This window comes from Triticum urartu, chromosome 2A, assembly GCF_056163025.1.
Source record: "Triticum urartu cultivar PI428250 chromosome 2A, HENAU_Tu73, whole genome shotgun sequence".
Classification (NCBI taxonomy): domain Eukaryota; kingdom Viridiplantae; phylum Streptophyta; class Magnoliopsida; order Poales; family Poaceae; genus Triticum; species Triticum urartu.
The window spans coordinates 193,771,361-193,796,366 of NC_141874.1; the positions used below are offsets into that span (position 1 = coordinate 193,771,361).

At 49.0% G+C, this 25,006-nt stretch overlaps 1 protein-coding gene and 1 pseudogene across 1 annotated transcript in view; one reads left to right on the plus strand and one right to left on the minus strand.

Annotated features, from left to right (window-relative positions):
• The window catches only part of LOC125535664 (equilibrative nucleotide transporter 3-like), an 87,063-nt gene that overhangs the window by 16,890 nt on the left and 45,167 nt on the right, over positions 1-25,006 (plus strand). The gene's annotated exons all lie outside the window — the stretch shown is intronic.
• On the minus strand, positions 12,390-13,433 carry LOC147984504 (uncharacterized; annotated as a pseudogene).

Sequence of the window (25,006 nt, forward strand, 5' to 3'; positions counted from 1 at the left end):
CAGCTGTCAGCCTCTCCACGTACAGTACTCTTCTGATGGAAGTTGGTTGTTGACCACGTTGACCATGCCGCGCCGAGAGCACCAGGGCGGTGGTCTGGACGACGGCGAGGCCTAGGAAGGGGACGACGCGGAGCCAGGGAAGACGCAACAGTGGAAGCCCGCGCGGAGAGGAGTACGAGGGTTCACTGGTTCGGCTGCGGTGTGAGGCTGCCGTCGCCGCAGAATAACAGGGGGTGTGGGTGAGTGGAGGGATGGCCTGGCCAGCGGTGGGAGTAGTATGGGGGCGGTGAGGCCTCCACGGCAGCACAGCCGGCCACTGGAGGCAGGACCAGGCGGCACGGCCGGCGCTGCTTTGGGCGGCTGGACCAAGAAGACCAGAGGTTGAAGAAGCAGTACGGCCGTTGGATGGACATCGTACGGTCACTGAAGCTAGAAACGTTTATTATTGACTAAGTTGACAAAGCCCTTGGTACGCTCCAACTTAGTAGGCCCACAGGTCAGCCTCCGAAACGGTGCGCCCCAGATGTTAGGGGGGAATCATTTTTTGGGCGGTCGAAGCTAAGAATATTCGAGATTGAAGAAGAAGCACGACATCCGTTGGACAGACATCCAACGGCCACTGCTGCTAGAACCGTGTGTTGACTATAATAAGTTGGCAAAGCCTTGCATACGCGTCAACTTATTTTTTTAGGGGACGCGTCACTTAGTAGGCCCACAAGTGTGTGGCAGAGAACTTATAGCCCATTTGCGTTTTATAAGAATGTACAACCCATTTTGGAATTCTAATGGAATTCACAACAGCCCATTTACAGTTTGTTAAAAGTACAACCCATTTTCTAGCTAGGGCAATGATTAATAATTTCAACCAACCGTTGAAGACAGAATTCAATAAAATTTCCCACATTTTGATGGGCTCCGAAATATTTTTATCCCGAAATTTCTAGTCAGATTAAATATAAATTGTATTATGTAAAAATCCAACGAAACATTACGCGTGCAACAATGAAAATTTAAGATTTTCAAAATCCATAAATAATATTTTATAAACTAATTTCGTGTTTGGTGCATTTTTTATAGTTACTGCCCAGTTTTTATAATTACATCCCATTTATTTATTTTTAAATCCCATTTTCCTGTTAAGCCTAATGCATCCCTCCTAGGAAAGATTTGCAGCCTGGCGGGGCGGAGAATAACAAGTGACCTTGCCTGGGTATTCCTCAAAAAGACGTATAGCTGGGCTAGCCATTTTCATCTTGAAAAAATTAGTATCTGGGCTGGATATCTGGCCTGGGCTAGATGGGCCACAGCCCGCCCAGTTAATACCCTGCTCTCCTCTGAACAACAACAAAATCATCGCCAAGAAAAACTCTGCAGTGCTCATGCCTCAAAAACACAAATACTGCTCGAGCTGCTTGGTCCCAGCTGTCGGCCGCACCTTGTGCAATTCTCTCGTTTATATTGACTACATAGGTTGACAATGGATTGGGACTGTGATGTCAGGAAACCACGAGAAAGCAAAAAAAATATAGTTGTACATAATAAGGAGGCACTTGCGTACGTACGGCTATGGCCCTAGTGGGTCCCTAGTGTCATCCAGTCAAAATAAAGCCATCTCCTAAATCCTCATGTTCGTTGACGATGTTAACAATTCTCGGCGCCACGGCGAGCGCAACAACTCGAAGGACAATGGAGAGGGCCTCGCGGGACCTACGGATGGTCTGTTACAACGCCCGCTACGCATTCAGGAAGCCAGGATCATCGGACACCTATGAGCACCTTCGAGAAACTGAGACGGCATGAAACGGTAAAGCCGCGCTTGGGAGCTCTGGTTTATTTCAAACCTATATTAACATACAAGTGTAATTTACTCGTCATCGAAAACAACGCGTAAAATACAGGCGTAATGAAACCGAGGGCCCGAGGTCTCTAAGTAAAACCGGCGGGTTACGCGTGTAATTTGAGAGACCAGTGTATATTTTACAAGCACTGTTATATGGACGACATTACCAGACGATACATGCACGACGTGCGTATCATGCCATCCATGGGAAAGGCTGAAATGACAGCTAACGGCTGGATTAGCAATCATCCGAGTGTCGTTCAGCGTTTTTATCGTGTGTCAAGTACTTCTGATATTTTACTAGTCAAAATCGACCAACCAAGCGCCTTCGCCCGAGACCATCTGCTTTAATTTACAAGCGCCAGTTTTCAAGCGGTTTTGGATGGAAAACGATGATCCAATCACGGCCTAATATCATGAGTTGGTCGGAAGATCATATGGTTTCACGTCTAACCTACCCGACTTGTCGTATAGGCTATGAATGAAACATCAGACGATGAACTTCTTAAGCACGGAAACAACAAAAGAGGATGATCTTCTTAACTAGCAAATCACTGGCATTAGATCGACATGCAAAACAATACGAAGCATTATTCTCAGGAGGCACGGTGAATAGCTCGTGATGCCGCATGCCCCAACATTCCAAGCTCAACTTTGCAATCAAACACAAGGCCTGGCATTACATAGACAATATTCAAAACAAACTCTTAACACAGGAATATCTTAGCGGAGTAACTATTTACTTCTAAACTAAACACAGGAATAGGAAAAAAAACTCGACACTGCTCACAGCAAGGGCGTCCCACTCAAAAATATCAAATGCATGTCTTCTGGCTAACATCAATGAGCAAATTTTGACAAGGTTTTCCAATTCCAATATATTAAACTAATGTCTTCTTGCTAACATCAATGATTAAACTTTGACAAGCTTTTCCCATTCAAAATATGTAATGCCTATGATCGTGGAGTCCTGTCGCTTCTTGCTAACATCAATGATTAAACTTTGACAAGCTTTTCCCATTCAAAATATGTAATGCCTATGATCGTGGAGTCCTGTCGCTTCTTGTAGTTGTTTGGGCACTTCTTGCCCAGGGTACTCCACGTGTTGTTAAAGTGCCAATGGTCTCTGCAGACTAGTCATGTCACCGGTGTCTAATATTTATGGCACCGGCTGTAGCAATGGAGGGATACGGTGCCAAACTAAGAAAAGGTGAAATTGGCACCTGTTTTGGCCTACATAGTGGAAGGCCTAATACTCTGTAAAGCTTCTCGGTCATTCCTTCTGTAATGTAGCGCAAACAATGACTGCTTCTTTCTGCAAAGTGGAACGACCAACTGGACCCAGTAATGCAGCAGTTTTCCTTGGACACATTGGCTCCTTTTGTGTAGTTGAACTAAAATCAAAGTTGGAATAAAAACGAGCTTTAATTTTGATATCCCTGTAAGCAATAAAAGGTATAAGGGAAACAATTACTGAGAAATAACGGTTGATGACTTGTACTCCCAGAAGAAAAACATCTACTGATCTACCTTATCTTAATGGGAAACAAAGCAGGAGAGTAGCAATTCTCAATCAGTGTGATTCATTCATATTAACTGAGACATTATCTTAACAATGCCTTGTTTCAAGATGTATAAAGAACGAAAAAGTAGAAAAGTATCATTCCTAAAACAATGCTACTAATTCATTTTAACAGAGACATTATCTTAACAATACCTTGGTTAAACATGTAGAAAGAACTACAAAGAAGGATAGTACCATTTGTAAAACACTGTAAGTTTGTAACTGATATATAATAACAAAGACATTATCTGAACAATACATTTCTTAAACATGTACTCCGGCCGATCCCTAACAGAAATGGTACTCCTGCCGATCCCTAACAAGTGTTTGCAGTTTTGAACTAAGATTCAGTTCCAGGGTAGAGTGGGCGCAACAACAGTATGTGCTTCCATATACTTATAAAGGGGGTGATGCAGAGTTTGTTGTAACAAAGCAACAAGCATCATGTCTGGGTTGGTTCCATTTTTGTTCACTACTTAATGGGAAAAGACAGCAATACAATAGCTTCAATTCAACATTTATTTAAAACAATACCAATACAAGTAGCACAATGTCTCAAAGCACACTGCACAATCATGTGGATGAAGGCCTGTACTGACCTTTCATGAGACCGACAACGATAAAATACGAATCTGCCAACACGAATAGGAAATCCAATCTCGTTTTGTGCAGTTGCACTGAAATCAAGAAAAGTGTTTCAGGTGGCGAAGCAAAATGTTGCAATAGCAACAAGTTGAATAGATATCCCTGTATAAACGGAGGCAAAAAAGGAGTCAATTACTGGCTAATAAAGGAGGATGAAACATGCGGCCACAAAAATGGTAATCCCGCCAATCCCTAACAAGTGTTGCAGTTTTGAAATAAGATTCAGTAGTTAATTCTGAGAGTGGCATCAATTACTGGCTTATAAAGGGGGTGATGCTGAATTTGTTGTAACAAAGCAACAAGCATCATGTCTGGGTTGGTCCCATTTTTGTTCACTACTTAATGGGAAAAGACAGCAATACAATAGCTTCAATTCAACATTTATTTAAAACAATACTAATACAAGTAGCACAATGTCTCAAAGCACACTGCACAATCATGTGGATGAAGGCCTGTACTGACCTTTCATGAGACCGACAACGATAAAATACGAATCTGCCAACACGAATAGGAAATCCAATCTCGTTTTGTGCAGTTGCACTGAAATCAAGAAAAGTGTTTCACGTGGCGAAGCAAAATGTTGCAATAGCAACAAGTTGAATAGATATCCCTGTATAAACGGAGGCAAAAAAGGAGTCAATTACTGGCTAATAAAGGAGGATGAAACATGCGGCCACAAAAATGGTAATCCCGCCAATCCCTAACAAGTGTTGCAGTTTTGAAATAAGATTCAGTAGTTAATTCTGAGAGTGGCATCAATTACTGGCTTATAAAGGGGGTGATGCTGAATTTGTTGTAACAAAGCAACAAGCATCATGTCTGGGTTGGTCCCATTTTTGTTCACTACTTAATGGGAAAAGACAGCAATAAAATAGCTTCAATTCATCATTTATTTAAAACAGTACCAATACAAGTAGCACAACATCTCAAAGCACACTGCACAATCATGTGGATGAAGTCCTGTACTGACCTTTCATGAGACGACCAACATAAAATATGAATCTACCAACACGAATAGGAAATCCAATCAAGTTTTGTGTAGTTGCACTGAAATCAAGAAAAGTTGCCGGTGTGATATTTAAGTTTTCTATAGCAACAAGTTGAATAGATATCCATGTTTTAAGAGGCAAAAAAGAAAACAATTACCGGCCAATAAAGGAGGATGAAACATGCAGCCACAAAAAGAAGCATCTACCTTATCTTGATGGAAAACAAAGTATAGGACAATAGCATTTCTAGAACGGTTGCATTAATTCATATTAATAGAGAAATTATTTTAAAATAGATCAGTAGTTAATTCTGAGATTAACAAAAGCAAAATAGATGCCTGGGACATGCCAGCACCATGTGCGTCCACACGTATAAATGGGTGATTCAGAGTATGTAGCCAAGCAGCATATATGCGCTGGTCCCATATTTGTTCTCTTTGAACCTTCTTCTTATGTGAGGGCAGCAAATCTAGTTGTGCACAAACTACCCGACCCCCTAGTTTCTTTCCCTTTTCAACAAAGAGATCGGTTCCTTACAGATGTGTGTACTGGGTTACCCCCTTTTTCCCTTTTCGACCTACAAAGCGGCTGGATAGCTAGTCTATACTACTTTCCGCCCCTCCTTTCCTCATTGAACAACGTCCTAGATTCTTGCTCCAGCCCACTGCACCCTTCTTTCCTCTTTGAACCAAGACCTAGATTCGACTACAGATCGAAAAAGATCCACATGCAGCTAGAGCAACGACGGTTTCAAAGAAACTTATACCGTAGGGTCGTCGGGATGTGGCAAGGCGTGCGGCGGGAGGCCGGATCTGCCCACACTACGTACGACAACGAGGAAGAAGGGGTCGGTGGCCCTCCCGCACAGGCGCTGGGTGAAAGAGAGTAGCGCAGCCGGCAGTGGATTGCCTCCCTCGCCGAAGGCGATAGAGTGAACGCTGCACCTCCTCCCCTTCCTGGTGCGACGGGATAGGGACGCCTCCTTCACCCGCTGTGAGGGGGGAGAGAGAGAGAGACAAGAGGCCAATGCAGTCTTGTTTAGATCTGGTGAAGAGAGGGTGAGAGCCTGTGAATATAGCAAACCCTAGCAAATGAACGCTGAGCCTCCAGCGTGTAACATATATGTAGTGCGGCGAGCGTGTGGAGAGTGCAAATCCTAGCGAACAAGCACTGAGGCTCCCGCTTATATATATACTACTGTAGTACGGACTGAGCTCCGGTGCCTTCACTGCACCTGCTTTTGGCTGTATGACAGGTGAGCCAGCCACATTTTGGGCCCACCTGTCGTAAATCCAAAGGCAGGTGCACTAAGTCAATGAAGCTGCGTCCATATAGTACTCTCATGTATACGACTAAAATATAGTGGAGTGGTTTTCTTATTCTCTCCATAACAATCATTTTAAATTGTGTAAGTATGAAATGAAACTCTTTATTTAATATACAGTGAAGAAAACTGGTACTACTTCCAATGAACTAACGACCCACGCCCACGCGTCCTGGTCGCACTTCATCTCCTTCACATGTGGTACACTACCCTCCCTTAAGAAAATTCGACCAAAAACACACACCCACTTCCAGGTCACGAGAGTCGTCGCGCACACACACATAGACATAGACATGCATAACCGTGTTTACGTAAAATTCCATTTCCATCTCCATCTCCAATCATATTTTTCCAACTGGCACATTATTTACATTGTTAATTATATACGCAGCAATATTAACGTACATCATCTCTTGTTTGCGCACGTCGGGACCGCTGCCACGGCCGGTCCTGACCAACCCGAACCCTCTTCATCACTCGCGCGTGCTTCCCGCCCGAAACGGTCAGTGCCGCATTCATGCCCGGCCAGAGCGAACGCGACCTCTCACTAGCGCCGGCATTGAAGCGGCGCGCCGGTCGAGAGAGCGTCGCCCGCACCGCTTCCAGGTGCACGTGGCTGCTCCGCGTTCAAAGGTCGCAATAGCCGGCTACAACATGCGCGATCTCTTCCAGTAGTAAGTTCTTGGGAGTCTGTGCTATAGCTAGCTGTCCTCCCCCAACTCGTCAATCTCTTCCAGTAGTGCTAGTACTCCATGGTGCGATCCATCGACAAGCAGGCGGGAAAGTTATGGTATACTACTCGGTTTGCGGTGAGTGGCATGCCGAGCGACTGTGTGGGGTCGAGCCGTGGAGGAGGGTGAGACACGAACATGCCAGACGTGATTTAAACGTTGGTTTTGCTCGATGGCGCGATCCAACGAAATGAAACGTTGGTTTCTCTCCGTTTCCATTTTTTCTCCGGAAAAACGGAAACTATTCCACTCCATTTTCATTCCTATTCCAAGGTTGCCCTGTTACAACATTCCATCAAATACAAAGGAAACCTAACAGCATGCTGATGCATCTCAATGATTCACAGATCATAGCCAATATTTACTTCACAACTAAATAAAAAAGTTGTGAGAGCGTGTACGATAGAAAAACTACTGATGGGGTCACTACGACTTAAACCCTAAACCCTAAACATGATATAATTTCCTGGGCAGGTAGAACCTGTTGAAGGAAAGACGGCTGGCACCCTCGGATCATACAATGCTTTTGTGCAGTTCCACTAAAATCGACCTGAGCATCCCTCATGGCAAAGATATTGAAGAAGTGTGATTAGAATAATAGTACTGGCACTAGTTCATGAGACATAAACTCATCACAAGTAGAAGCCGGTAGAAGTAGAGAAAGATCGACATGGAGATGGAGCTACAGCAGTGGAGCAAGCCGGCTCCAAAAGGAAGATAGACTACCTGGGACGTCGGGCTGTAGCTAGAAGGGCGGTTGGGACGCGGCATCAGCCCATACCGCGGTGACCCCCGATTGGGACGCACCGACTGTGGGTTTTCTCCCTCGCCGATGTCGACCGCGTCTACACAGAACATTGTTCCCTTCCCCCAGCTGCGGGATCTGGCCCGTCGTTCTATGCTTGTGAAGAGAGCAACCTAAGCAAGCAGGCTTGTAGCTTAGGCTCCTGCTAGTGTATATATAGTGGTTTTATTTTTCTCTCCATATCAACCATTTTATATTGTGTACGTGTCATTCAAGAGTGAAATGATGGTTGCTTCTTCCGACTAACTTACTGTGTGATTTGTCTGCTCCTTAGTGGCCCCTACACGTACTCCCCCTACGTGTATGCCACAGTCACACGTACACATGGACGCAAAAACGCGCGCGATGCCCTAATGCATGCATGTCCGAACACACGACGGAACACACACGGTCACGCTCAAGTGCTCAACCTACATGTGCATGCACACACATACTCAGTCAGGGTGAGCTAGTGACCGTATGAACACCGGAATATATATATATATATATATATATATATATATATATTGAGCGCAATGAGCGTATTATGAAGTCCACTGACCATATTTTTACAAATATACAGTGACAGACAGTGTATTTATCTCGTTTGAAATTAAGCCATATTAACCGGAGAGGAGGCAGCATGGACTAGCATTACTTTGATGTGTCCCGTCAACTTGCCGAACGAGGAGAAGGTTGTAGGATGGGAGAAGCTTGCACGCGGTGGCTCATAGGACAAGGAGAAACTTTTGACTAATGCAAGCTCTCCCTCGCTCAGGCGGTGGACGTGCAACAGTTAATTCGGTGTCAGATTTCTAGAAGCATACACTATACTACTAGTGCTATTATTGTTCGACTTCCCGAATAGCCAAGCACAAAATTTACTAGTAATACTACTATAGTCCATAAAGGTACGTACTATACTAGTACTAGGAACCGGATGGAGGAGCGTCTGCACTCTTATTATAATTTTAAAATGTGATAAAGCAATCTTCAACACATTTGGTTCTCTTCGAGGGTTCTCGCATGTGATAATGGAAGTTGATTGCATGGAACACTCGCCACAATTCTCGCTTAATTCTGGCTCATATCCTGTTACAAATAGTAGCGCTCAGTAATATTTCCTCTTTTTTTGTTATTCACCATGTAAACAGGTCAGCAAACCTTGCGGCGCATCTTCGTGCGAACCGTGCTTGCTGCACTTTGAATGTGGCCGAGAGCTGGCTTGATGAAACACCTCGCTTCCTACTTCTTTTTTTGCGGGGTACCTCGCTTCCTAGTGACCAGTGTCTTGGCTGATCGTCCTAAGAATGCTTATATATGAATAAAGCTCTCTCATTTACCCGCAAAAAAGATTAAGCCATATTAACCGGAAAGGAGGGTGTATGGACTAGCACTACTTTTTGGTGTGTCCCGTCAACTCATAGAACAAGGAGAAGCTTGCAGGACAAGGTGAAGCTCGCTTATGCCTTTTAACTAATGCAACCTACCCTCGGTGGACATGCATCAGTCCATTCGGTGTCAGATTGTTAGAGTCATACACTGTAGTATGCGGAGTACCATCATTGTTTGACTTCACGAAGGGGCGAAGAGCCAAGCGCAGTAGTACGCGTACTTGGTTTTGCACCGTCATACTACTCCACCATCCGTCACAGTTTACAGGGCGCGCTTTATTATGATGCATTTCTCTCAATGCATTTCGACCACCAGAGACACTTTAGACGCGTTTGGTTTAATGCTCAATTAATTAGGGCGTGGTAACCGCAATCAAGTCCACAATTTTCTCTCCATGTACTAATCATTTGTAGGTGTGGTGGGATATTTCGCCCAAATCACGAGTGTCTTGTTCCCCACAGGGACTAGGCGACGACAACTATGCTCGGCTAAATCTAGGTAACACAATTCCGATTATGAAATGCAAGAAAATGAACCTAAACTAAACAAGGTTGTTCCCGAAGATCGTCAAAAAAGGAAATACAAACAGAAAAGGAAGATACAGAACATACTCACTATCTTTTTGCTATTTTTATTAGGCTTCAGAAATTAAAACACTAACACAGACAAACATCAATGACGAAAGGGAATCAACAGGACATGAACACTTTTAACTATTGACATGCAAAAGAGAGAAGAAACAAAATTATAGGACAGAATAGAAATGTTTCACATCACATTCACAGGCACATATTCATATATCACAAGTACTTGAGCAACAGTCTATAGTAAACTGGACACTAATTAGCAAGTGCAGTACATTATTAATCTATTTAACTAGTTCTCATACATAGAAATGAGTGTCACAATGCAATAGTACAAACTCTACTTATCAACAAAGTAAGTAAGAACAACAAATGTCTTCGGACTGAACAAATATCATCTTCACACAACAATATTTCTTTATGAATCACACAAACACACACACACAAATAGAACAACAGCAGGTTTGGTTTGGTGGAGAAGAACAGCAGATTTGTGGTTCAGAAATACTAGGAGCAGCAGCAAGAGGTGTGGGGAGAAAAGAAGCAGCAGCGGGTGTGAGGAGAAGGCTTTAGAAGAAGTGCAGCAGCAGCGCTAGGAGAGATGGGACATCAGCAAGGTACATAGAGAAAGAGAAGAACAACAACAAGGTAAGGGAAGAAGTAGCAGCAGCAGGGTCACAAGAAGAGCATCAGCAGGAAGAGTAGAAGGGCAGCAGGGAGCGGTGAAAGAAGAAAGGAGCAGCAGCAGGAGGCGTTGAGAGAGGGAGCAGTAGCAGAAGGCGTTGAGGTTCAGAAAAGAAGGGAAGCGGAGGAAGTGGAGTAATGGCGCTGGTGGTGAGGGGTGCTGGTGATGTGATGGCGTGGTGGATGGATAGATGGATGGATTCGGGGAGGAGAAGGAGATGGTGCTGGTGGTGCGCGGTGCGTGGTGGAGATGGAATGGATGGATGGCTGGGTGGCGCACCGCTACACTGGCCTCGCCGCGACGGCGGCCGGTGGTGGAGAGGAAGGGGTGAGGGAGAGGAAGAGAGATGCCAGGCCCGATTGGCAATGAGGTGCGGCTAGGGATTTCATTCCCCTCTCTGATCTGCCATACTTGCACATTAGCCCTCCTCTTCTCTTCATTTCTGCCCAAGAAGATCCTCCTCTTCTTTTAGTTTGCTCCCCTACATTACTTCTTTCCTTCACGCTCAGGCCTTGACGCATTTCTTTCATAACCTTCTCTCTTCTCGTTAGCCACATAGTAGAAGTCTTGACGATTATAGTGCCTTTGCGCACTTTTCTACAAAATAAACAATTCACTAGTCAACATTCTCTTTTATGATTATCATTCGAATATTCAACAAGTCATAGCAAGAATGGATGGATATATTTCAATAAATGGTGAATTTGTGTGCCCAAATTGTATATAAGAAATGTGCTTATCAAGTTCCCCCACACTTAAACTTTTGCTTGTCCTCAAGCAAAGGAATATGACAAGAGCTAGATAATGAACAGTGAGCTGACTGGAGAATGTCCCAGTGAAGTAGATCTCCAAACAAAGCATGCTTTGGAATTAGCTAATCAAAATCAATGGTTAAGAGTGCTACAAAGCAATAGGATACTAGTAGACTCAATTATTTTAAACCTTTACAATGATAAAAGTAGATCAACAAGTTCAAATGCTACTTGTGCCAAAGGATTCCTAAAGAGAGCATGATCCCAAAAAATAACTTATTACCAGGAACATAGCATTATGGTTGAAGCACTTATTGAATTTGAAGGAAGTAATGATAATATTTTATCGGTCTCACCAAAGGAACATACCACCGATCCCGAGAACATGGTATACACCTAGCTCGACCAATTATTAGTTTTTTTTGTTTGTCTCCCCAAAGGAACATACCACCGATCCCGAGAACATGGTATACACCTGGTTCGACAATTACAATTTTTTATAATATAATTAACTCCTATCCGATCCAACCAGATTTCACAAGCCACCGATCCAGGGAACATGACATGCTACTGTTAGGTAAGATCAGATTATTATTCATTATAAGAAATACCTTTTTTTAATGAACAACACATAAGCACAAAAACAGGAATCCTCACTTCTCCATGTCTAGTTCACATGCTACCAATCCAGGGAACATAGCATGCTAATCCATAGTGGTTAGGTGATTGCTCTCAATGGGAACACACTTAGAACAAATTCAGCATCTAAACATGGTGATCTAGGTGTATCATAGTAAATGCAGAAAATGACGAAGTTTTCTCGTGTACTAGGGATTTGAGCTCTCAAAACTAATAGTTCTCACTAATTTCAGCAAAGCACGCATGGTGTAGATCACTAGTTTACAAGGCATTCAGAAATCAAGTTCATAAATTTACATCAAGCACGATGCCAAAGGTGAATTTCAGCTTGACAACAAGTAATAACTGGCTCAAGCAACCCAACTAGCAATTGAATTCAGCATGTATTTATGATGTTCAGAATGGGTCATGAAACAGCTCACCGGAAACTATGAAGTAGCACTCGCTTGATCACTCTCTAAGCTGCAGCTCTTCTCCTTTGCTTCTCTATCCTCATGCCTACTCCAGCTTCACTCTTCTTCGTGTGTGCTCCTTGCTTCTCCTCATCACCATGCCGTGAATCCACCGGGGTCCCAAGGAATGTCACCTCGAACCTGGTCAGCATGTATTGATTCGTGCACAAGCAAAAACCTGAAAGAACACTCCACAAAAGAGACAATGCAAGCGGTAGGGATAATACCCTTCAAGTCATCAATCGAGTATCCAATTACATAAGCATAGCTATAAAGCACATGTTTAGGATGGTAGAAATCAGCAAAGTCAACACTAACATGAGGATGATATTTATCATTAAGCTCAAGACTAGCATGGGAATGATATGTTTCATTAAGCATAGGGCTATCATGAGGAAAGTAATTGTGATCATCATGAATGAGCAATGCCACCAACAGTGTATGTATCATCATATCCAAGCAAATGATTTTTCAAATCAATCTTAAGTGATGGCATCATGTAATGCAAGGTAGAAGCAAATAAATCATACAGACTCATGTCATCAAGAGGATTGGGTAAACCTGACACATCATGCTCATTTATGACAGTAGGCCAATGAATCTCAGGTTCTTCATCTTCATCTACAGCAGCTTCTTGTACTTCTTCAGGAGTAGTAGATGATGAGTCTTCAACTTGATCACTTGGGAATTGCAGCTCTTGATCATCTTGTTTCTTGTCTTCTAGTTCATCTTCTTCAATCTGAGGTATCTCTTACTCAAGGTACTTGCTATCTTGCTCAGCTAGATGTGATGGTATTGGAACCTCACATGCCTCAAGGGATATCCCGGAACACTCAGCTCAAGGAGGGAAGAGATAGTACTTCCAGCGTTGATGTTCTTCTCAATCTTCCTTACTTCTTCCACTAGCTCCTTTCCACTCTTAATCTTCCTCATTTCCTCAAGTATCACCTTCCTAATAGGATCATCCTCGGAACTCCAAGTGAACTCGAGACTCAAAAGTGTGAGCTTGTCTATGTCATCGAACTCATCTTGTGTGGGCACTTGCACATGAGATTGCACAACAGGTGCATGAGTTGTTGGTTGACCAAGTGGAGGACCATTTAACTCCATTGGACACATCTCCTGGTGCTGCGGTATATGAGTAGGAGGTGAATAAATCTGTTGTGGAGCATAGTTGTTGCTCTCCTCATTGTACCTAATTCCCAGGGTTGTTGCTCCTATATGACATATTCTGGTTTTCAGGCCACCCATATGAGTAATTGTTTTGGTATGAGCTAGGCTATGGGGCGAAGCTCATGCCATAACAATCGGGAGAGTGAGAGTAACCACGCTGACATTCAGCGGGTGAATGGCCCTAAAATCCACAAATATGGCATGTAGGAGCAACATAAGGATGACCTCTAGAATAAGGATCATAATAGCTAGCCCTATCCTCAAAAACTACTTCTCGTTGCCGAGCTAAATCATCTAATCGATGGGAAATCTTACTTATCAGTTCTTGAATAGTTTCTGTGTTGTTTGTAGTGTTCCTCGCATCTCCGAGACAATCTGAATAATATGCCATAACTGAGTAGATAGCTCTAACCTGCAAAAGGAAAAGAAAACAAAAAGATACTAACTAGAACAGGGGTTAGTGGTTAGAGATATATCACAAATATATGGCACAAACTAGAAAAAGAAGAAAAACCTAGTCTATAGCCTGACACAATCGCTCGACGCTAGTCCCCGGCAACGGTGCCAAAATGATCATTTGTAGGTGCGGTGGGATATTTCGCCCAAATCGCGAGTGTCGTGTTCCCCACAGGGACTAGGCGATGACAACTATGCTCGGCTAAATCTAGGTAACACAATTCCTATCATGAATGCAAGAAAATAAACCTAAACTAAACAAGGTTGTTCCCAAAGATCGTCAAAAAAGGAAATACAAACAGAAAAGGAAGATACAGAACATACTCACTATCTTTTTGCTATTTTTATTAGGCTTAAGAAATTAAAACACTAACACAGACAAACACCAATGACGAAAGGGAATCAACAGGACATGAACACTTTTAACTATTGACAAGCAAAAGAGGGAAGAAACAAAATTATAGGACAGAATAGAAATGTTTCACATCACATTCACACGCACATATTCATATATCACAAGTACTTGAGCAACAGTCTACAGTAAACTAGACACTAATTAGCAAGTGCAGTACATTATTAATATATTTAACTAGTTCTCATACATAGAAATGAGTGTCACAATGAAACAGTACAAACTCTACTGATCAACAAAGTAAGTAAGAACAACACATGTCTTCGGACTAAACAAATATCATCTTCACACAACAATATTTCCCCTATAACTGTGCACGGACAGTCTGAGCCACGGGCACCACCACACTAAGCAAGGCAAGGGAGGTGAGCCAAGGTAAGGCCGAAGCTCAGGAGAAGCAGAACGACGCCAAGACCAAGACCACAAAGAGCAAAGGGGACGAAGCGGACCCCCCGGCAAGATCCTTGCCGGGAGGCGGTTTTAGCAAACCCGACAAGACCCTAGTCGTGGCAGCTCGCCCCACACCTATGGAGTGAGTCACCCTTGAGTCCACTGCCACCATGGGGCAAGGATTCGGGAGACATCCCCGTGGTGGCATGCGGATCTTTGTGAAGACATTCAAGATCAGATACACCCTTTAGAAGATGATGATCCTTGGCGGGATCCCAGCCAAGGAGGACCACAAGGCCCCCGGCAAGAGCCTTGCCGGGGATGACAGCAGGCGCCATGGCAAGACCCTTGCCGGGGCTCCGGCAAGGCCCTTGCCAAGAACACCCGTTGGGCCACCATCAGGCCCACGCCAGTCAAACCTCCACCGCTGTTCGCATGCAGCTGCCGACCCAACCAGCTGGGCAAGCACCTGCGTGGCGGCATGCGGATCTTCATGGAGACCCACCACTGCGCCACCTCAGCTGCCTGCCTGCGTACATGGCATCGTGGGCGCCACTGGCCAGGGCGCGTGTCGACTTGAGAGGGAGCGGCGACGGACGAGACAGGGCTCTCCCCCATCCCCGATAAAGCAAGGACACCTGGGCAAGACGCATTAAATGCGCCTTGTCATGTAATGCAAGGGATAACCTCACATCACTGTACCCTTTCCACCTCCTGTGTGCCACTGTGGCAACCCCTTTCCTATAAAAGGAGGCCCGAGGCGACCAGGAGGAGGATTCGGCTTTTTGGAGCTCCTCACGCCCCATAGCTAGCTCAAGAACACAGATATACAATCCACCAAAGCAGGAGTAGGGTTTTACGCATCCTCGCGGCCCGAACCTGGATAAACGAACCGTGTGCTATCTGTTTGATCCGCTCTTCTCACAACCCCGCGCCCCACAACCGTAGTAGAGATTCTTGTGATCCCATAGGTGTCGTTCCCACCGACATCTTTGGCGCGCCAGGTAGGGGGCGCAGTTGTGAGAATCGGCTTTACCAGTTAGTTCGATGCTTCTTCATCATCATGGCGCCCAAGAAGAAGACGACGGTGGTGGTTGGCCTGTCGGAAGCCGGACATCCCGTCCCGACGGGGGCGAGCAGCGGACCGGTCGCAGAAAGGACCTGGGGCGTCGTTCGCGAACACCAACACCGTCCCAGCAGCTGGAGTTTGCGAGGCGGCGATTTTCGTGTGCTTGGTAACGGGCCGCACGCCGCCAAATCCAAAGACGGAGCCAGGCCCTCCGCGGGTGGCGCGGGGCCTTCCAAGATCGCTGCCACCCCGCCCGAAGGCGATGCGAGGGCCTCCAAGACTCCCACGCCGGCGCCGACGGCGCGCTCCTCTCAAGCGGCGCACGACGAACGGCATAATCACGCCGAAGACCCCGGGCATCGCCGCAGGAAGAGCCCCGAGCGCCACTCCCGGGAGGTAGAAGACCTGCCCGCTCGCTGAGGCGCTGGTGAAGATGGCATGCGACCACGGGGTCGTGATAGAGCTCCTTCTGACATGGTCAGAAGTCGAAGCGCGTCGCGATCCGTGCAGGTTTCGCTGCCACCAACGCCAACAGAAGCCCTGGCACGCGCGCAGTTGCTCCTTGATTTTCCTCCCACTACGGGGAAACTCGACGAATGGAGAGCCACTATCTGAAGCCTTGTTGCGGTGGCCAAGAAAGACGAACCGAGTCCGGTGGAGCCCCCGGGTCGACGCTCCGACCGAGTCCCGCGCACCAGTGGCAGGAAAGCCGGCAGCTCCACGACCACGGTGCACTCGCCTCCTCCTCGCCCGGTACCACGAACGCCAGCCCATCGCGACGTTACGTGCGATGAAATCTCCATAGTGTCGTCCGATCCGCGGACCCACTGTGACCAGCGCCAAGTCCTTCGGGAACGAGAACATGAAGACGCTCGAACCACTATCGAGCGCCGGCGCGGAGCGCGCCACCAGTCAGACAGGCGAGCAGGGCCTGCTGTGAACCACCCGGCACCGAAGAGCCCTGGAGGCCTACCTTACGAGGTAGGCTGTCCGGCTTTTACCCATGAGCTGCGGCAGTTCCAGTGGCCCACTCACCGCACCTTCAAACCTGACATGGGCGAAAAGTACAGCGGCAAGACCCACCCGTCCGAGTTCCTCAGCATCTACACCATTGGGATGCAAGCTGGCGGAGCCCGCGATGATAAGGTTCTTGCGAATTACTTTCCGTTGGTTCTTAAACCCAACGCCATGTCATGGTTGATGCACTTGCCGGTAGACTCTATTTCCTCCTGGTCGGATTTGTGCCATGAGTTTGTGGGCGCCTTTATTGGAGGCCACCAAGCCCATGGCCAAGCGAGCGACCTGCACGTCATTCCTCAGAAGGGAGGCGAGAGTCTCCGCAAGTATATACAGAGGTTCAGCCGGATACAGTACAATATCCCTGATGTTCACCCTGCCGCCATCATCAGCGTGTTCCATCAGAACGTGCGTAACCGCAAGATGCGCGAAGAGCTGGCAATGAACAAGGTGAAAGATGTAACAGAACAATATGTTCTTGCTGACAGATGTCCCCGGCTGAAGAGGGAAGGAAGTACCCCCGCGAAGACGCCGGCGTGGAAACCGACTCCTCAGATGAAGATACTGCCGCCCCGGCGAAGAAGGGCCGGCGCCGCAACAGGAAGCGCAAAGGTAAAGCCGTGCTTGCCGTCGAGGGATCTGATGACACCGGCTCCACCAAGAAAACCAAGGCAGATGACCCCGGTAAGGAAATTGCCGGATATATCGCCTGCCGGGCCTTGGCGGTTGCTGAGAAGCTAGGAAACTCCGACAAGCGATACTGCAAGATCCATCGCACCAAAGGCCATGCTCTCCAAGACTGCCGACAGGTTGAGCTCCTCGCTGAGAAGGAGAGTGCTGAATATGAGAGGCGGGACAAGGAGAAGGGCCAAGACGGTGCTAAGGGGTCCGGCAAGAAGCGTGACGGCCAGGCGGGCCGTCGCGGCAAGGATAAACAACAGGAGAGGCCCACCCGGGGCCGTGACAAAAAGCCAGAAGACGACGATCACGAAGAGGACGACGAATCCGATGACCAAGAGTTTCAGAAAGCTACAGAGGCCATGTGCATCGACGGCGGCGCCTCGCTGCATACTTCTCACCGCCAGCTTAAACAGTGGGCGCGAGAGATTACAGCGACAGAGCCATCGTTTGATGCCCAAAGGCCGCTGAAGTGGTCCAGCACACGTATCATTTTTGACACTGAGGATCACCCTGATCGCACTACTGCAGTCGGGTGCTTGCCATTGTTTTTTTCACCAACAATACGCAACCTCAAGGTGACAAAGATGCTAGTCGATGGCGGGGCCGGTCTGAACTTGATCTCGCCTGCCGTGATCGAGAAACTGCAGATTCCTGATGGAGACCTCGAAGAGACGGGCATGTTTCAGGCGGTCAACCCGGGAAGAAGCCAACCTAAGGGAAAGGTCACGCTGCCCATGACTTTTGGAAGCAATCTAAACTACAGGACGGAGAGGATCGTGTTTGATCTTGCCAAGATCCCCTTGCCTTACAACGGGATCCTTGGCCGCCTAGCGCTGGCCAAGTTCATGGCGGTGTCACACTACGCCTACAACACCCTGAAGATGCCAGGACCTGTGACGATCATTACCATCCCCTCCGATAAGAAAGATGCGCTAATTTGCGCTGACCAACTATACCAGCAAGGAGTTGCAGCAGCTGCCGCCACTAGGGCACTTGCTCCTGCCGCTGGGACCCCGGGAGGGAAGAAGAAGAAGAAGAAGAAGAAGAAGAAGAAGAAGAAGAAGAAGAAGACCGGTGGGACCTCGGACACCCACTCCGGCAAGCGCACCTCTTCGGAGGGTAGCACTCCCATCGAGGACGTGCCAGAGAGCTCCACTGGCGGAAACAAGAAGCCCAGGGCCATACCGCCGGGAACCAAGAAGGTTTCTGTCAATGAGGACGGCACGGGAGGGGCGTTCACCATAAGCTCCACCCTTGACGACAAATAGGAAGACGCGCTCGTCACCTTCCTGCGGGCGAATGTCGATGTGTTTGCATGGCAAGCTTCCGACATCCCCGACGTTCCCAGGGAGGTGATTGAGCACCACCTTGCTGTCTGTCCTCATGCGCGGCCCGTCAAGCAGAAGGTCAGAAAGCAAGCTTTGGAACGACAAGAGTTCATCACAGAGGAGATCCGGAAACTGGAAGCAACGGGTTTGGTAAGAGGAGTGCTCCATCCAATGTGGTTGGCCAATCCGGTCGTAGTGCGCAAGGCTAATGGGAAGTGGAGGCTGTGTATTGATTACACAGATATCAATAAGTCTTGTCCTAAGGACCCCTTCCCGTTGCCGCGCATCGACCAGATTGTCGACTCCACAGCTGGGTGTGATCTGTTGTCATTCCTCGATGCCTACTCCGGCTACCACCAGATCATCATGACAAGAGAAGACGAAGAGAAAACAGCATTCATCACCCCATGTGGTACGTATTGTTTCATGCGGATGCCTTTTGGGCTGAAGAGTGCTGGTTTGACGTTTGCAAGGGCGGTCCAGATTGGTTTTGAACCCCAGCTCCAAAGAAATATGGAAGCTTATATGGATGACATAGTGGTCAAAACCAAGGACAGGGCAACCCTCATACCGGATTTGCAAGAAACATTTGCAAACCTGCGCAAGATCAATCTCAAGCTAAACCCTGAGAAGTGCGTCTTTGGCGTCCCGTCCGGCAAGCTTCTCGGGTTCTTTGTATCACAGCGTGGGATAGAGGCCAATCCGGATAAGATGAAAGCTATAGAGCAGATTGAAGCACCCAAGCGAATCAAGGATGTGTGTCGGCTTGCTGGTTGCGTCGCCGCCATGGGCAGATTCATTTCCAAGTCTGTCGAGCGCGCCCTTCCCTTTTTCAAGATCCTGAAAAAGGCGGGCCCGATGGAGTGGACGCCAGAAGCCGAAGCAGCATTGCAAGATTTGAAGAAGTACCTCTCCTCCGCGCCAATACTAGTTGCACCTAGGCCACAGGAGCCAGTTGCTGCTATACCTGGCGGCAATGAACCAGGTGGTCAGCGCCGCACTAGTGGCGCAGAGAGAGGTTGACGACGAGGTAATGGCAGCGACAGCGCCCGACACCACCAATGCAGAGATGACACAGCCAGTTGAAGTGCCGCCGAAGAAGAAAATGATGCAGCACCCGGTCTACTTTGTTAGTTCCCTCCTGCAGGGAGCTAGATCAAGGTACTCCGGCGGGCAGAAACTGCTCTTCGACCTTCTTATGGCCTCGAGGAAGCTGCGTCACTACTTCCAGGCACATGAGATCACTGTCGTCACTCGCCTCCCTCTGCAATGGATATTGCACAATCCAGATGCAACGGGAAGAATTGTGGAATGGGCACTGGAGCTGTCCAGCTTTGGCCTCAAGTTTGAAAGTACTTCGACGATTCAAAGCCGAGTCCTGGCGGAGTTCATTGCAGAATCAAGAAGCACATCGTCAGGGGCGACTCGCAACTCGTCGTCAAGCAAGTCAACAAGGACTACCAGAGCCTGTTTATGAAGGCCTATGTCGATGAAGTGAGAAAGCTGGAAGAGCGTTTCGACGGTATACAGGCTGAATACGTTCCCCGAGCGGAGAACGATATTGCCGATTACCTGTCAAAACGCGCTGCCCTCGAGCTACCTGTGGAACCAGGTACCTTTGTGCTCCAGCTAACTCAACCATCCGTTGATCCATCAATAGAGCAGAACAAGAGGAGGAAATCAGGACCTGGAAAGTACTTTCCCGCCGAGCTCCCCGGAGCCGCCGGCAAGGATGTTGCCGGGGACGCTGAACCTGCCACGGGACGGCTAGCTCCGGCGGAGCGTCAAGCTCTTGCCGTCGAGACAGCCGCTCCCATAGCGGAGGAAATGCCTTTAGTCCTCGCTGTCGAGCCCCAGGCTCCAGCGTGGGCACAACATACCGTCGATTCCTCCAAATAGGGGAACTTCCTGAAGAGCAGGAAGAAGCGGAAAAAGTAGCCCGTTACTCTACCATGTACCAGTTCGTCGATGACGTCCTGTACAGAAAGAGGCCGAACGGTGTGAAATTGAAGTGTATCCCTCGGGAGGAAGGACTGGAGCTGTTGGCAGAGATACATGGAGGCATATGTGGATCCCACATCGGGTCAAGGGCCCTTGCCGGCAAGGCATTTGGGCAAGGCTTCTTCTGGCCCACCGCCCTCCAGGATGTGACGACACTAGTCACCAGGTGTGAAGCGTGTCAGTTCCATTCAAAGAAGCTTCATCAGCCAGCTCAAGCCCTTCAAACCATTCCTCTCTCCTGGCCCTTCTCGATCTGGGGGCTCGACATACTGGGCCTTTTCCCCCGCGCTATCGGGGGCTTTGAGTACTTGTACGTTGCAATCGACAAGTTCACAAAGTGGCCGGAGGTGGAGGCAGTGAGGAAGGTCACAGCTCAGTCACCGTCAAGTTCTTCAAGGGACTAGTGTGCCGTTTTGGTGTACCCAACAGGGTCATCACCGACAACGGCACACAGTTCACAAGCCGCACCTTCATGCAATATATCCAAGACCTCGGCAGCAAAGTCTGTTTCGCTTCCATTGCTCACCCACGAAGCAATGGTCAAGATGAGAGGGAAAATGCTGAAGTACTGCGAGGCTTAAGGACCAAGACCTTTGACAGGCTGCACAAGAGTGGAAGGCGCTAGATTGATGAGTTGCCGACGGTTCTTTGGTCGATCAGGACGACGCCAAATCGAGCCACCGGCCAGACACCCTTTGCCCTAGTATACGGGGCAGAAGCAGTTCTCCCCACTGAAATCATATACGGGTCACCTTGAGTGCTCGCTTATGATGAGCTTGAGCAAGAGCAACTGCGGCAAGATGACACAATGCTCCTTGAGGAAGATCGTCTTCAGGCGGCTGTGAGAGCAGCACGCTACCAGCAAGCCTTGCGCTGCTACCATAGTCGCAAGGTTCATGCCCGAAGCCTTGAGGAAGGCGACCTTGTCCTTCGGCGCGTTCAATCGTCCAAGAATTCCAACAAGTTGACGCCAAAGTGGGAAGGCCCTTATCGGGTAATACGAGTCACCAGGGCCGGCGCTGTCCGCCTGGAGACCGAAGATGCCGTTCCGGTGAGTAACTACTGGAACATTGAGCATCTTCACAAGTTTTACCCGTGAGGCACGGCTTGCCGGGCCCCCCGGCAAGCCACCTTTTGTACAAGCATTGCCGATGAGGCATGTAACCCTTTGTACAAAGCCAGGCGCAGACCCTGAGCATAGATAAATGAAGCGCTGGCGCCCTAAGTTATAGCATGCATGCTAGGTCGAGTCTCGTCCTTGGTTAGGGTTGATAGTGCTTAGCGGCGACTAACCCGTAGCTTAGAGGTCGAGTGTGCATCTCTTTGTCTTTCTTTTTTCTTATTTGGTTCACAGGACACATGGATATCTGTGCTGAACCACTTGGGGAGGAAAAGAAGATGAACAGACCAGCATCTAGCCCCCGGCAAGCCAGCATTGCCGGGGGCTGCAAGAGCAAAGATTCACCCACGGCGAACCAGGGTTGCCGGGGGCTGCATCTTCAGATAAGTTCTCCATCCCTTATCATGCATTCCATTATGGACTGAGGTATGTGAAACCTCGTTTTCGCCTAAGCTACCATGATCCCATAACTCTAGGCCCTAGGGCTCGTTCCTGGGGCCAAGTTTGGTCGTAGTCGCGACAGCGCAAGGATGAAACAAGGAGCTAGAACCCGCCTCATCCCTGCCTCCGCGAAAGGCGTGAGGAAGGTCGAGCGAAGTGGGGAGACGGCAAGGCATGCTGCCGGGCAAGGAAATGTTTATCTTGAAGATATCAAGGATTTAATCCTTGTCATGGGTTCCACCCGCAAACAAATGACCCGGCAAGCATCCCTTTTTCATTAAAAACATTCCACTCAGGTACAGTCCATAGGGAATGAAAAACATGAATGATGGGATTACAAGTTTTAAATTCAACAAAGGCCCGAAGGCTTACAAACTAAAAAGAGATAAGGTGCCTGTAATCCCTTTCTTGTCCCTCTCCTCAGGAGGTAGGTCAAGGAGGCGAAAGAGACAAAAGGAGCGCCTAGGTGAGCTACGGGTGGCAGAAGACACCAAGAGAACATCTTGGTGGCCGTCCAAAGGATGGATGGTGATGGCGGCACCGGAAGCAGAGCTCGAAGACGAGGCGGCAGGACGTCAGCACGCGTCGAAGCCGTCGGTGCCCGCGTACTCCGACTTGACGGCCTTGCCGCCCGCCCTCTTCCTCTTCCGCAGCCTCCCAACGCCGGCCGCCCAAGGAGACGATCCCGAGAAGTTCAGGGAGCCGGCGACACAGATGATGGGGTCGCCGGTGCCGCACGGAGCGGCGCCCGACACCTAATCGGACCCGTCATCCTGCCGCCTACTACCCTCGTCGTCGCTGCCGCTGTCCTCCTTGTCACTCCCGCCCGCGGAGGAGTCTTCACTATCAGAAGAGCTCTCCACGCAGCACCTTGCACGGGTCCCAAAATACCCGAAGACCTTGACGGAGAGAAGGCCACCCTCCATCAGCTTAAAATGGAGAGTGAGCCCCTCTGTCAAGCGGTGGATATGAGCAAACGTGTTCCATCCCCGACAAAGATACATCACATGAGGGGCGGGGAAGTCGACACGGACCCGCGTGCCGCTGATCCCACAGCCCCTCATGTGCAGCTACAGCGACTCCGGCAGATCCAGCTCCATCTCCCGTGCGAATGGAGTCGGGAGGCGAAGGCGACGGCGAGGCGGCCGGTGTAGCCTGACGAATAACTCGCAAGGGTCATCCCCAATGTGGCCCTCCCTGGGGGGAGGAACTGCTGGCGGAGGCGAGGCCGGCGCGCCGCCCCGTCCTCCTCTTCCCCGAGCGCCTCGGCCTCGCCCACGGCCTCGCCCCCTCCCCCTTCCCCTCGCGGCTGGCTTTGCCACCGCGGGTGCAGGAGAAGGAGGGACGCGTTGTCGAGCGGCGACCCTCACCGCCACCGTTGAAGGACCAGGATTCCCTCTCTCCATGGCGGATGGAAGGGGGGAGCAGAAGCTGAAGGAAGGAGGAGATGAAATGAATGCGGGACGCCATCCCCCTCCCGCTCTTTATAAAGGAACGGGGTGGGGGCTCGGCCGCCCCGCTCAGCAAATCAAGACGCGAAAGGCGCAGGGAACTGGGACCGACCCGCCGTCCCAGCCCGCGGCGGCCCAGTTTCCCGCCTCCACCGTTCGCCACCCCAAGCGCATGAGAGCCACATGGCAGGCGTGCAGGACCGAGGCAGCGGGTGAGGCGACCTCTCCCCACCCCGTGATCGTGGGAGTGGACGCCTTGAAGACCATGCCTCGGCCCCGTTCAGTAAATGGGCCGCGCCTCCACGCCTCCCTCCGTTTATGGGGAAGGCGCGAACCGCCCCCTTTACTATGACGTGACGCATGCATGCAGAGCTCAGCCCCACGCATGCCGCCCACGTCACACACGCCTCCCCATGCCGTGCCACGTGCGGGAAGCATGGGAAGCGCAACGCGCGAAGAGACTTACCACGGTAAACACCGCCCTGCCTGCCCGCGCACCATTTTGGCCCTAGCCCAACAACGCGATTGCGCTTACGTGTGGCCCAGGCCCGGGGGCTCCTGTCAGTGTACAAAAAGAGGGGTACACTTTTTGTACCCGTATAACTGTGCACGGACAGTCTGAGCCACGGGCACCACCACACTGAGCAAGGCAAGGGAGGTGAGCCAAGGTAAGGCCGAAGCTCAGGAGAAGCAGAATGATGCCAAGACCAAGACCACAAAGAGCAAAGGGGACAAAGCGGACCCCCCCCGGCAAGATCCTTGCCGGGAGGCGGTTTTAGCAAACCCAGCAAGACCCTTGCCGTGGCAGCTCGCCCCACACCTACGGAGTGAGTCACCCTTGAGTTGTCGGGACCCCGATCCTAAGTCACACCGATCTAGCATGTAACACATCATATCACTTTGCAGCCTCACGCACGGTATTCCCACGGGTGCCACCTTACCTGGCCCGGGACCGTTTGCGCCTTTTGGCTCACATATATGATAGTGTCACTAGCATCCATATGACAAAGAACCCGGGCCGACATGTCTAGTCGTGAACCCAAAGCGGTGCTAACCTATGGGGACAGGCATACATGAATCACA